Source organism: Symphalangus syndactylus, chromosome 4, assembly GCF_028878055.3.
Source record: "Symphalangus syndactylus isolate Jambi chromosome 4, NHGRI_mSymSyn1-v2.1_pri, whole genome shotgun sequence".
NCBI lineage: Eukaryota > Metazoa > Chordata > Mammalia > Primates > Hylobatidae > Symphalangus > Symphalangus syndactylus.
Window position 1 is genome coordinate 21135482 of NC_072426.2, and position 15045 is coordinate 21150526.

The following is a 15045-nucleotide window of genomic DNA, read 5'->3' on the forward strand; positions in this document are numbered from 1 at the left end:
ATTCATTCAGCATTATGTCTGTGAGATATACTCATGTTAAATGTAGCAATAATCCTTCATTTTCATTGCTATCTAATATTCAGTTGTCTAAAGAGGAAACAATTTATTTATGTATTCTAACTAGTGGATAATTTGGTTGTTTGCAGACTTTGGCTTTTAGAAATTTTATTTGGCTTCTACAATAGTCTTTTGATGCACATATGTACACAATTATTTTGGGCATGTAACTAGGAATGGAATTACTGCATCAAAGAGTGTGCATATGTTTAAGTTTTAGTAGATACTGCCAAACCATTTTTGCAAAGTGGAAATTTACAGCTTGTACTTCGCCTAACAGGGTTAGATTGTCCTAGTTGCTCCACATTCTTACCAACATGTGACAGTTGACATTTCAACAGCATTTTCTTAATTTCAGCCATTCCAACAGGTGTTCTGTGGGAATTTACTGGAGATTCGTTTTGCTTTTTTTTTTTTTTTTTTGCTAATTAATGAAGTATGACATAGTTTCTGATATTTACTTTCCATATATATATTTTTAGTGAAATTTTCTATTCAAGTAAATTAATTACAGGGAGAGCCTTTTGGTTAGCATTCACATGGGATGCAATAGTTCTCATACTCTGGGCCCGTGCTGAGAGATCCATCTAACAACACTCTTCCCAAAGCATCCTCATTCAAGTTCCTCACCATCTAATCAAACTGTCACACTCTACAAACTGAGATAGATCCATGTCTCTAAGTATCTCTCCTTCCAGAAAATATAGACGAAGTTTGCATTTCTACCTCCTAGGATGACTGCCTTCCTCTGCTGTCCTGAAGACCACGCCTAAGGGGACTGCAGTGCCTGACCACTACACTTTGGGCTGATCCATCTCAGTCAACCTGACCATGCAGCCAAAGCTGTGGGATAACAGGAGAAGGCACTAAGTGTGAGTCAACTATATTAGAATTATCTTATTTGTGACTTCAAGACCTGCTCAGACCTAAGCCCATATTTCCCTTCCCATCTGAGAAGCCAGTTTTACTTTGGTATGCTCCAAATTTATAGCTTGATATATCAGTTAATGGGCAGCTTTTGTTTCATGATCACCCAATAAATTATGTTTTTTGTCTCTCCAGGGTCCAGTAGCAAGGCAAGAGCTCTTTCTCAAAAGAAAGCGAATTGTTTGCTAAAGAGTATAATTTTGCTTTAAAGTTCTAGAGATTACTACTATTATCTTCTGATTGGAGCTTAGCACAAAAGAACCTATATAGAATTCTGATTTGCCTAAACACTTCAGAAGTCATTGAGTCATAAGGGCCAACCAATCAGCCAAAGATCCAAATAAATGATCAAGAAAAAGCACTACTGCCATAGGTCTGGACAATATGCACAACATCTTATACCTTTGACAAAACTGACAAAGGGCGCTACCATAAAAACTGCTGCCACTTTTGTCTCTAGGTGATAGATTTAGTTAGAGTTGCTACCATTACCACCCACAACTAAAGTGGATTCCATACAAATTCTGCTTGTTCACATCATTAGCTTTTGACCCAAAGGTCTGCAGTAGGTGTGCTGATTAACAGTGCCTATGCCCTACTTGCAAGGGAGACTTAGAAAGCAAATATCTAGCTTTTTTTCCATACGTTCATAGGAAGTGGGTTTAAATTCTGGCCAGTCAAAATGAATGCAAAAAGTTCACCTTCTTAGGCATTCAATAAATGTTTGTTGATCTGAATTAAACTGACCCACTCCTTCTTTCAAATCATGATAAAATGTAAGGAAATGTGAGCCAAGATTTCACAGCTGTTCCCACAACACAGGGACACCTGGAACTAAGACCCTGGACTTACTCCTTCCAACACTGCTTTCCAGAATGTAGTGAGTTAAGATAAATAATAACAGTGTGCCATTTTACAACAAATAGATTGCACCTGGTTAAGAAAATGAATTTTCATCTCTTTGAACATATGACTGAATTTTCCTTTACAAAAATCTTGAGATTCTGTATCAGTTAGGACTATTTATGTTGTAAAAAATCAAAAGAGCTTGTTAAAATAATCTGTAATCAGAAGTAGTTCTTAGTTCAAGCAGTGGCTGATCATACAGTTTAAAAAATGTTGCTCAAGACTCAACTTCTATTTCTCTGCATTACCTTCTGTGGTATCTGTTTCATCTACAGGGGCTACAGAATGCCCAAGGACCCCTCCCAGCAACACACACACACACACACACACACACACACACACACACACTGTACCTGTAGTGAGATAGCCAAATGGATGCCATAGTTATAAACCTGAGAGACTCACATGCATCTTTCAGTAACTGTTATAGAAGGAAGTGGAAGCTTCTCCTTTCCAGAAACTTTAGCTCGTCCCATCTTAGTGCCTTTGATTGGTTTATGTGTTCATTTCAAACCTATATAACTGGAAAGATGGGATGAGCTGCTTGATATAAGATGATCAGAATTCAACCCCGAAGTAAGAATGGGTAAATCCTATCCCAAAAATATATGACTGAGAATGGAAGAGAATGATTCTACAAAAGGAAACAGGTTGGAAAAGCAGGCTACTGTTGGTAGAATAGCAGGGAAATAGGTATGATAAGGCACACCACAAAAGCCCATTTTAAATTGGTTTGAATTTTTTGTATAAAGGCAGCCACCCTCCTTTTTTAATGGTTAAGAGCTATGCAGTCCATTAAAGACTACCACTTCTATGGCATTTTAAAAGGTTATTTTTCAGGGATAGAATTCATTCATATTTCCTAAAATTATAATCCTTCTCAAATTTTTATGTTTAACATTATATGTCAATCCAAAACCTCAGATATAAGCATTTCTAGTTGACCTTGCATTGATGATATTAAAAATTGCTGTTGGGGATACCAAGGAGTATCATATATAGATTCACAAACCTTACCTGTTTCCCCATACATCATGCCCTTTAACTGTTCCTTAGATCAGAATTCCTCAAGATGTTTTTAGTTTCAAGAATGATTTGCAAAATTTTTTGTGAAAATCTTATTTCCAGTTCAAACATTCTAAATTGAGAGTGCTGAAAATCATGATCACTTGAGTAACTCCTAGCCCTACAAATGTTTTGAACTTGGGATTTACATGTCCCAATAAGCAATGTCGAGCTCTTGCATTATATTTATTTGTTTCTTTAGGAGATCCCATGAATCATGAAAATCAATCCCTGACCTGTCACAGCAGCATGAGAAGACCAACCACACTTCTACAATACAATCATAATTCATGAAAAGTTGATAGAAGGTTAAAATGTTTTTTTAAAAGATGAAATCTTTAAATCTAACAATACTGGCTGACACTGAATTACAGTAGCTATGTTCACTGTCTCTGGCACCCAACAGAGTAACTGGAATAATGCATTTTTATCTACCAGTGACAATCTTCACATAGGAAGCAGGCTGCAGGGAGGGGAAGGAGACAGGTAAGTCACTTGGTTCAGAAACAAGAAGTCTGACATTTGGCTTCCTCTGTACCTGGCCATTGAAAGAAAACCAAAAACCAGCAAGCAGCCAGCTTTTATTCCAGTATTCCAGAGGCAAGATACACGCAGAGGTCGCACATCCACTTTCAGGCAGGAGAGACATACTTGCCTTTGTGGACGTCCTCTCTGGAAGCACAGTTAGAAGCTACGGGCTTTCTACACTGCCCATCTTACTCAGCAAACCACAGATGAGAGAGTGCCAGGAAAGCATTTTCTATTCACTTTTCCTATTCTGTCATTTGCCATGACCTCAGGGATAGAGTACGTGGCATTTGTCAAAGCAGCCAAGACAACCTGTCTGGGGAACTTTTATTCAGGTTGCTTTCTAATTTGAGATGGCAGCAATTTTAGGAATAATTCTGGTAAGTGTAGAGGAGGAAAAAAAAGCATAGGCTGCTCTGCCTTTGTAGCTGTATCACTTTTGATGATGCTGAAAAATGTTAAAGAGAGTTGATACATTGAAGCCAAACCATACCTGTCTAATTGTATTGCCCTTTGAAAAGTAGCAAAATAGACCAAGTATTTCATTTAGATGCCTTTACTTTTATCTATCCAGTTTTTTTCAGCCAAATTAGATATTCTTTATTTTTACGTTATTATTCATAGTTAAAACACAGAAGAAAATGTATCATTCCTTACCCCTGCCAACACCACAATCACATTTATTACTGTATACATTCTAGACATTTACTGTGTGTATACAGAATTTACATTCTAATCATAGTGAAAATCACAGTAATCTTAGTGTAAATAATTTCTATTCTCCCTTATTTTACAGAACATAATTTAATAAATATTTTCATAATTTGTTGCTTGTACTTAATCATTTTATATTACTACATTGAATTGAACAATATGTTATTAAACAATTCTTCTATTATTAGAGATGATGTAAGTTGTTCCACATCATCTTATAAATAATGCTGCAATTAACATTTTGGGGCAGGGAGATTTGGGGGAGAAAGAAACCCATCTTTTTAAAATTATAAAATCAACATATGTTTATTGCGTAAAAGTTGGAAAATTTTCTGTAGTCCCACCACCCAGAAGTAACTATTCTCCCTGTAGTAATGTCTTTCTAGCTTTTTTCTCTATATATTTAAAGATTTTTAAAGTAATAACACTATATATTATACTTTCTATCCTTTAACAAATAATGTACATTTCTGTATGTAATTAAATATAACATCTGATGTAGTTGAGCCTCATAGTCACACCTGTGTCTGAGTCCAATTTCAATCATTTTCTAGGTATGTGGCTTTTAGGTGTTGTGTGATATCTCCCAGGCATTAGGTTGTTATGAAGACTAAATTTAAAATTTATTATAAACGCATTAAGTGGTATATAGTAAATATTCACTAAATATAATCATTAATATTATTATACATGCTTTAATGGCTACATATAATTTTTTGCATAGAAAATATAATTAAGTCATTCCTAATTATTAAATATTTCCAGTTTTTCACTATCATAAAGAAAAAGACCATAGGCCAGGCACAGTGGCTCATGTCTGTAATCCCAGCACTTTGGAAGGCCAAAACAGGCAGATTGTTTGAGCCCAGGAGTTCAAGACAAGCCTGGGCAACATGGAGAAACCCCATCTCTACCAAAAATATAAAATTAGTGAGGTATTTTGGCACAGACCTGTTGTCCCATCTACCTATGAGGCTGAGGTGGGAGGATCACCTGATCCTGGGGGTGTTAAGAATGTCTGATCTTTGACAAACCTGACAAAAACAAGAAATGGGAAAAGGATTCCCTATTTAATAAATGGTGCTGGGAAAACTGGCTAGCCATATGTAGAAAGCTAAAACTGGATCCCTTCCTTACACCTTATACAAAAATTAATTCAAGATGAATTAAAGACTTACATGTTAGACCTAAAACCATAAAAACCCTAGAAGAAAACCTAGGCAATACCATTCAGGACATAGGCATGGGCAAGGACTTTATGTCTAAAACACCAAAAGCAATGGCAACAAAAGCCAAAATTGACAAATGGGATCTAATTAAACTCAAGAGCTTCTGCACAGCAAAAGAAACTACCATCAGAGTGAACAGGCAACCTACAAAATGGGAGAAAATTTTTGCAACCTACTCATCTGACAAAGGGCTAATATCCAGAATCTACAATGAACTCAACAAATTTACAAGAAAAAAAACAACCCCATCAAAAAGTGGGCGAAGGATATGAACAGACATTTCTCAAAAGAAGACATTTATGCAGCCAAAAAACACATGAAAAAATGCTCATCATCACTGGCCATCAGAGAAATGCAAATCAAAACCACAATGAGATACCATCTCACACCAGTTAGAATGGCCATCATTAAAAAGTCAGGAAACAACAGGTGCTGGAGAGGATGTGGAGAAATAGAAACACTTTTACACTGTTGGTGGGACTGTCAACTAGTTCAACCATTGTGGAAGTCAGTGTGGCGATTCCTCAGGGATCTAGAACTAGAAATACCATTTGATCCAGCCATCCCATTACTGGGTATATACCCAAAGGACTATAAATCATGCTGCTATAAAGACACATGCACACGTATGTTTATTGCGGCACTATTCACAATAGCAAAGAGTTGGAACCAACCCAAATGTCCAACAATGATAGACTGGATTAAGAAAATGTGGCACATATACACCATGGAATACTATGCAGCCATAAAAAATGATGAGTTCATGTCCTTTGTAGGGACATGGATGAAACTGGAAACCATCATTCTCAGTAAACTATCACAAGGACAAAAAAACCAAACACCACATGTTCTCACTCACAGGTGGGAATTGAACAATGAGAACACATGGACACAGGAAGGGGAACATCACACTCCGGGGACTGTTGTGGGCTGGGGGGAGGGGGGGAGGGACAGCATTAGGAGATATACCTAATGCTAAATGACGAGTTAATGGGTACAGCACACCAACATGGCACATGGATACATATGTAACAAACCTGCACTTTGTGCACATGTACCCTAAAACTTAAAGTATAATAATAACAAAAAAAAAGAATGTAGTGAGCCATGATTGAGCCACTGCACTCCCACCTGGGCGACAGAGAGGCAAGAAAGGAAAAGGAAAAAGAAGGGAAAGAGGGCAAGGCAAAGAGGGCAAGGCAAAGAGGGGAATGGGAATGAGGGGAATGGGAATGAGGGGAATGGGAATGAGGGGAATGGGAATGAGGGGAATGGGAATGAGGGGAATGGGAATGAGGGGAAGGGAATGAGGGGAAGGGAATGAGGGGAAGGGAATGAGGGGAAGGGAATGAGGGGAAGGGAATGAGGGGAAGGGAATGAGGGGAAGGAGAAAGGAATAAAAGAAAAAGATCATAAACATCCTCATGTATATCTCTATTTCTTAAGCATAAATCCATAAGATTGTAGCAGCTCTGTGAAAGGATATAACTGTTTTTGGATTTCTAATGCATGTGACAAAAAAAAAAAAAAAAGTCCAGGAAGTTTAGACCAATTTATACTCCCACACAAAACCCACATCCCCTCCCATTTGTTTGCAAAAACAACTGCTTGATATAAGAAAACTAAGAAATATACCAGCCAAGTTTTTGCAAGTTTCTGCATAATTGAGGATTGAACTGACATAATTTGATAAGTGCAATGAATGATGTACTTCTCCAATTTGAATCTCTGTATGCTATTACTGTTACTAAACTGTGTTTGCAAATAAACCATATTAGAAGAAGGCCTTCAAATCATAGCACCAAAAGTATCAAACTAGGACTCTTAAAAAGTAGTAAAGCATATTCCAATTACATTACTTTAAAAGTTTATTAGTAATATTTTATAAGAGGAAATGCTTAAGTACACATAAACTAAGATTCAAGAGCATTAACAGATTATTTCTGAAATGTTGATATTAGTCACAACATATCTTACATTTGAAGAATAATGTATTTTAATTTACTAATATAAGACATTATATTGCATTATATAGCTCCTAACATATTCATGTATCACAGGTTATTTGACACATTTTCCACAAGTGCATAATAACCAACAGCCTAACAAATTTACAAATATCTCATTATACAAAAGCTGTAGTATATCTACTTTATGAGTTCGATTTCTTATATTTTTGAATATCAATTATTGGGTCTCTGTCCTATTAAAAGCTTACAGTATAAGGCTGGGCGCGGTGGCTCATGCCTGTAATCCCAGCACTTTGGGAGGCTGAGGCAGGCAGATCATGAGGTCAGGAGTTCGAGACCAGCCTACCCAATATGGTGAAACACCATCTCTACCAAAAAATGCAAAAATTAGCCAGGCATGGTGGCACATGCCTGTAATCCCAGCTACTTGGGAGGCTGAGGCAGGAGTATTGCTGGAACCCTGGAGGTGGAAGTTGCAGTGAGCCAAGATAGTGCCACTGCACTCCAGCCTGGGCAACAGAGTGAGACTCTGTCTCAAAAAAAAAAAAAAAAAGCTTCCAGTATAAAAGAAATTGCTATGGACTGAGTTCCCCCTTCCCCCTGAAAATATCTATGTTAAAGCCTATCTTCCTAATATGATTCTATTTAAAGGTGGAGCCTTTGGGAGGTCATGAGGGTGGAGCTCTCATTAATGAGATTAGTGCACTTATAGGCAATGGAGAGACTAGAGCTTTCTTTCCTCTCAGCCATATGTTAATATGACAAAAAGATGGTTTCTGTGAACCAGGATGCAAGCCTTCACCAGACACTGGATCTGTCAGTACCTTGACTTTGACTCCCATCCTTTAGAACTGTGAGAAATAAATGTTTGTTGTTTAAGCCACCGAGTCTATGGTATTTTTGTTATAATAGCATGAACTAAAAAATATTTTAGTATCTTTTATCAAGAGATTCCTTCACAAAAATTTTTCAAAAGGAATCTTGAGATCAATTAGCTGACTAAAATTATTCAAATTGCCCCAAATTATTTGTTGATTTTGTAAACATTGGGTTGAAACTCATCAGAAAGTCCCTGAATGTTCAAAAGGCTTCTGATCTCCAGGCAGTTGTATGAGTCTACAAATTGTCAGACAAAAATACCTTCTGAATATCTGAGGTGAAAATCCTTCTAATAACTAATGGCTCATGATGTTAAAAAAAAAAAAAAAGCATTTGTCTTAGCAAAACATGCAATAATTTTAAGTAAATTAGAAAAGGAAAATTCCATAAATATTTTAAACTTTTCTAACTGGAAGGATACTATTTCAATAGTTTAGGCTAACAAGGTAATGACATCACCGTGCAACCCTGGATTCTCAGAGAAGGCAGCCACCTGGTAGATGTGTATCATCCATTGCAAAATCAATCATAAGAAAGAGTATAGTGGAGTTAGCAAAAAACCTATTATCACATTAGAAAAGACTTACTAATACTGTGCCAGTAGAATCATCTTTCCATAAAACAAAGCAAATACCTCCAAATCTTTTTCTTTTTCTTTTTCTTTTTTTTTTTTTTGAGACTGAGTCTCACTCTCGTTGCCCAGGCTGGAGTGCAGTGGCATGATCTCAGCTCACTGCAACCTCCGCCTCCCAGGTTCAAGCAATTCTCTTGCCTTGGTCTCCTGAGTAGCTAGAATTACAGGCACGTGCCACCCTGCCTAATTGCCGTTTTTAGTAGAGATGGGGTTTTGCCATGTTGGCCAGGCTGGTCTCAAACTTCTGACATCAAGTGATCCACCTACCTTGACCTCCCAAAGTGCTGGAATTACAGGCATGAGCCACAGTGCCCAGCCTCTACATCTTATCTTTATAAGACATTTTTCCAAGGTGAGATTTCATACTGTCTGACGAAACACTATATTATCTTCATTTGTCATTAACTAAAGTACAATTCACTATCATGGTAGTTTTAATTGTATTACATTTCCCAGTTCTTAGATTGCTTTCATATCTGTGACACTACTAGTATATAAAATGATAATGTAAATAACGCTATCTACTAACTGTGTTATATTGAATAAATTTCCCAATCTCTCTGGACCTTAGTTTTCTCATTTGCAAAATAGGAATAAATACATGTTTCTTGTAGTATTGTAGAGTTTTTAAAAGATCCAGATCAAATCTATAGCACCAGTACCCAGCACCTAATACACTGCACAGTAAATCATAGCTACTGTAATTAATTTCAGTGTTGCATAATTGATATCGACCACTAGATTATTAATAGAACATCTTTACATTTTTTTTTTCTAACAGAGATCAGATGCACCAAGCAGCTGATGAGAATAAATGTTGGCTTAAAAAAATAGTGCCATTGTTAAATAACGCTTTATGCAGTTCAGATTTTTTTTAAATCTGTTTGAAGCTAAGTCAGTTCTAGACATGCATGCACAGCAAGTAGCAGCAAAATCTAAGGAACATGCTGTTTCTGAGTTACCTAAGTGGCAACTCTGTAATAGTCAGTTTCACACCAACAGCAGGTAATAGTCCAAGTCAGACTGGGGTTCAAGACCATTGATACTCAGTGGACCTTCACCCCGCACTGTAGATGATGCTGTTTGAAAGCTGACCTTGATGGCAACAGCAGAGTTTCACCAAAGCTTGCCGTCTACTGCGCTCTTTGTACTACACAGTCACTAAACACAAGCCTTCTGAACTCAACAAAATGAAATGTAAAGTTTAAAAAATCAGAACCAAATAGTGTATGCAAAAGTGGATGGCAAATACTGACCAGCCGTCTAATGAACACAGGCCCCACAAAAAGCAGCAACACACTTAAAAGCCTCTAACACTCTAAAGTATTATTTTAGATATTAAAATAAAATTTCTCTCCTACTAGGTGCTCACAAAAGCTGTAATTTGAGACAGAATTTTCCAATTCAATTTTAACTCATTTTTCTACCTTTTTTCTCTTTCATTTGACCTATTCTATAAACCATGTTCATAATACACTTACCAAAGCTTTGTTTACTTATCAATTAAAATTCAGTGATTTTCCATAGTTCACAGGACAAAGTCCCAAATTCCCAGTCTGACCCCTATTTAATCTCTATAATCTTATGTCCTACCCACTTTTGCCTGAACTTACCCTATATTTAAACTTCACTGCTTATTGTGTATCAAATACCCCCTTTATCCTCCTCCTCCTTTTCATTGCTTAAATGTATTTTATGTTCTTCCATTATTGTTTAAACACCCTCCTTTCCCTCAAGACTCAATAAAGGCTCTTGCTTTACATCAAGAGGTGCAAAAATCAAACCTCAGAGCATGATTGCTAATAGAAGTTAGTAGGTTCAGAAATAATTGAGTGTTGTAGGAATATGGGACTAGTGATATCATTTGATTTTTCAACAGAAGTCAGAAATCTGGTTTTTTATAGGAAAGCTCTTCATAATTAAGTGATTTAAAATATTTTAATGTGTAATGAGATAACACTGACAAACTAACCAGTACGCTTTGCATTCGTGGTAATTTCTGATGGAGCAGCTTCACTCTGCTCCTCATCCTATCACCACTCCTGTCCCCACCACCATTCAGGTGTGGACATCTAGAAACAGGTTCTCTCTCACAACTGCCACCACCTTTCACATTCTATAAGCACCAATTTATGGAGGAAGAAAACAAAACCCAAAGTGATTGAGATCAAACATCCACTAATCAGAATGATAAGAGCTCAAAATTGAAATTACATTTGGTTACAGAAAGATTATATTTACTGCTCAGTTGAGTTTGTGGCCTGAGGACGTACCTACCCACACGTGTGTGGTCTGACCAGCACAGCGTGATCTTCTCCAACAGTCCTACTGATCCATGACTTCTTCCTCCAAATGCTGAAAGTTTCTTGTTGTGAGCAGTTACCGAAATGATTTGTGTTTCTGTGGGGACTTCTTCATCAACAAGACTGTTTCTCCAGTTTCTTGAGGGGCCAAACCTTCTATTTTGTTCTACCATCCAGATTTCGTAACAAAAACGCCAAAAGCAATTGCAACAGAAGCAAAAATTGACAAATGAGATCTAATTAAACTAATGAGCTTCTGCACAGCAAAAGAAACTATCATCAGAGTGAACAGACAACCTACAGAATGGGAGGAAATTTTGCAATCTATCCATCTGACAAAGGTCGAATATCAAGAGTCTACAAGGAACTTAAATTTACAAGAGAAAACAAACCACCCCATTAAAAAGTGGGCAAAGGATATGAGCAGACACTTCTCAAAAGAAGAACATACATGAGGCCAACATATTATAATAAACAAGCTCAACATCATTTATCATTATAGAAATGCAAATCAAAACTACAATGACACTCCATCTCACACCAGTCAGAATGGTGATTCTTAAAAAGTCAAAAAACAACAGATGCTGGTGCAGTGGTGGAATTCCTAAAAAAGGAACGCTTTGACACTGTTGGTTGGAGTGTAAATTAGTTCAACCATTGTGGAAGACAGTGTGGTGACTCCTCAAAGACCTAGAGGCAGAAATACCATTTGACTCAGCAATCCCATTACTGAGTATATACCCAAAGGAATATAAGTTATTCTATTATAAAGATACTTGGCTACATATATTCATTGCAGTACTAGTCACAATAGCCGAGACATGGAATCAACCTAAATGCCCATCAATGATAGACTGGATAAAGAAAATGTGGTACATGTACACCATGGAATACTATGCAGCCATAAAAAAGAATGAGATTATGTCCTTTGCAGGAACATGGATAGAATTGGAAGGGATTGTCCTCAGCAAACTAATGCAGGAACAGAAAACCAAACACCACATGTTCTCACTTAGAAGTGGGAGCTGAACGATGAGAACACATGGACACATGAAGGACAACAACACACACTGGGGCCTGTCGGAGGGTAGATTCAGGGGAGGGAGAGCATCAACCAGAATAGCTAATGGATGCTGGGCTTAATGCCTAGGTGATGGGATAATCTGTGCAGCAAACCATCATGGTACACATTTACCTATATAACAAGCCTGCACATCCTGCACATGAACCCTAAACTTAAAAGTCAAAGAAAAATAAAAACTTGTTTCTTCTTTCGCACTGTATTTTGTGCTTCATTAACCAACCTCTCTCTATCTCTCCCCAACTACACACTCTTCCCAGTTTCTGATAATTGCAATTCTATTCTCTACCTTCATGAGATCATCTTTTCTAGCTCCCACATATGAGTAAGAACATATATTTTTCTGTGCCAGCCTTATTTTACTTAACATAATTACCTCCAGTTCTATCCATCTTACTGCAAATGATATTATTTCATTCTTTTTATGGCCAAATAGTAATCTACTGTGTGTGTATGTGTGTGTATATATATATACATATATATATATTTCTATATGAATATTTCTATATGAAGTAGGAGTTATTATCCCCATTTATAGGTGAAGAAGCTGAAGTTCAGTGTCATGGTAAAGGTCACTCAATTATATAAGGCAGAACCATCATTATTGTTCATATTTTTTCTAAACTAAATTCATCTACTGAGACTGCAGTTACAAAATCTCCATACTTGCTGCTGATTAACCCACAAAATTAACTTGTAAGTTTACACCCATTACAAAGTCAAAGTAATACGAAGTTATAAAGCAAGGGACTAAAGGAAATGGAGATAAGGCGAAGGTAGTGGAAGAGATGGGGAGTATAGTTAACTATGTGAAAAAAGATATGCATCAGGAAGTCAAGCAGGGGGCTACTAAAATCTTTATTTAAAACTAAAAAGGATAATTTCAAAAAGAAAAAGGAAAAATATGTACCCAATCTTACCCAGAAATAGAGATATGAAAAAAGTCCAAAATAAAACATAGCAAATCAAATTCCCCAGTAAATATTAAGTGATGCAAACACAAGCAAGATTCTATTAATGTAATAGAGGAGGTGAAAAACTATATTGTGATATCAATATATTTGGGAACAGAAGCAGCATATATTAAATTCAATAACAAGATATAATTTTTTAAACTCAGCAAACTAGGAACAGAAAGTAACATATTGGACTTTAATAAACTTACCCTACCATATTAGTTATCTATTCTTGCATAATACGTTACTCCAAAATTAATTGACTTAAAACAAACATTTATTATCTTCGTTTCCATGGGCTAGGAATCTAGGAATGGCCTAGCTGGGTCATTCCAGCTTAGGGTCTGCCATGAAATTGCAATCAAGAATGTTAGTGGAAGCTACAATCTTCTGAAGACTTAACTCAGTATGAAAGACTCACTCCCAAGATGGTCCACTCACATGGCTGTTGGCTGGAAGCTTCAGTTTCTTACCACATGGGCCCCTCCATAAGGCTCCTCATGACATGACAGCTGACTTCATCCAGAGCAAGCAAAGCAAGGGAAAAGTCACAATGCCATTTATGGCGTGCCCTCACAAGTGACATACCATCAGTTCTACTATATTCTATTGACCACACAAACAAACTCTGGCACAAATTGGGAAGGGACTACACAAGGGCATAAATACAAGGGCATAGAGATTATTGGGGGTCAGTTGGAGGCTGGCTACCACACCTATCTAAAATTTACAGTGAAAGTCATCTGCTGCTCTTCAATATGGCACTAAAGAGCCTACCCAACATCATAATACAAGGAAAATAAATTAGAAATAAGGACTGAAAGTTATAAAATTAGCATTATATGCAAATAAAATGACTATAGAGTATTGCATGATATTCATGAGAACAAATTCTGATGCCAGCCCAAATAAGTTCAAATCCTGATTTTGCTTTTTAATGTGTGAATTTGTTCAAGTTATTTTACTTTTCTGTGCAGTAGTTTCTTCATCTGTAAAATAAGGTGTTAGTCAGAACCAAAGACAAAAAACACAGGATTATCTCAATAGATGCAGAAAAGGCCTTTGACAAAATTCAACAACACTTCAGGCTAAAAACTCTCAATAAATTAGGTATTGATGGGACGTATCTCAAAATAATAAGAGCTATCTATGACAAACCCACAGCCAATATCATACTGAATGGGCAAAAACTGGAAGCATTCCCTCTGAAAACTGGCACAAGACAGGGATGCCCTCTCTCACCACTCCTATTCAACATAGTGCTGGAAGTTCTGGCCAGAACAATCAGGCAGGAGAAGGAAATAAAGGGTATTCAATTAGGAAAAGAGGAAGTCAAATTGTCCCTGTTTGCAGATGACATGATTGTATATCTAGAAAACCCCATTGTCTCAGCCCAAAATCTCCTTAAGCTGATTAGCAACTTCAGCAAAGTCTCAGGATACAAAATCAATGTACAAAAATCACAAGCATTCTTGTACACCAATCACAGACAAACAGAGAGCCAAATCATGAGTGAACTCCCATTCACAATTGCTTCAAAGAGAATCAAATACCTAGGAATCCAACTTACAAGGGATGTGAAGGACCTCTTCAAGGAGAACTACAAACCACTGCTCAATGAAATAAAAGAGGATACAAACAAATGGAAGAACATTCCGTGCTCATGGGTTGGAAGAATCAATATCGTGAAAATGGTCATACTGCCCAAGGTAATTTATAGATTCAATGCCATCCCCATCAAGCTACCAATGACTTTCTTCACAGAATTGGAAAAAACTACTTTAAAGTTCATATGG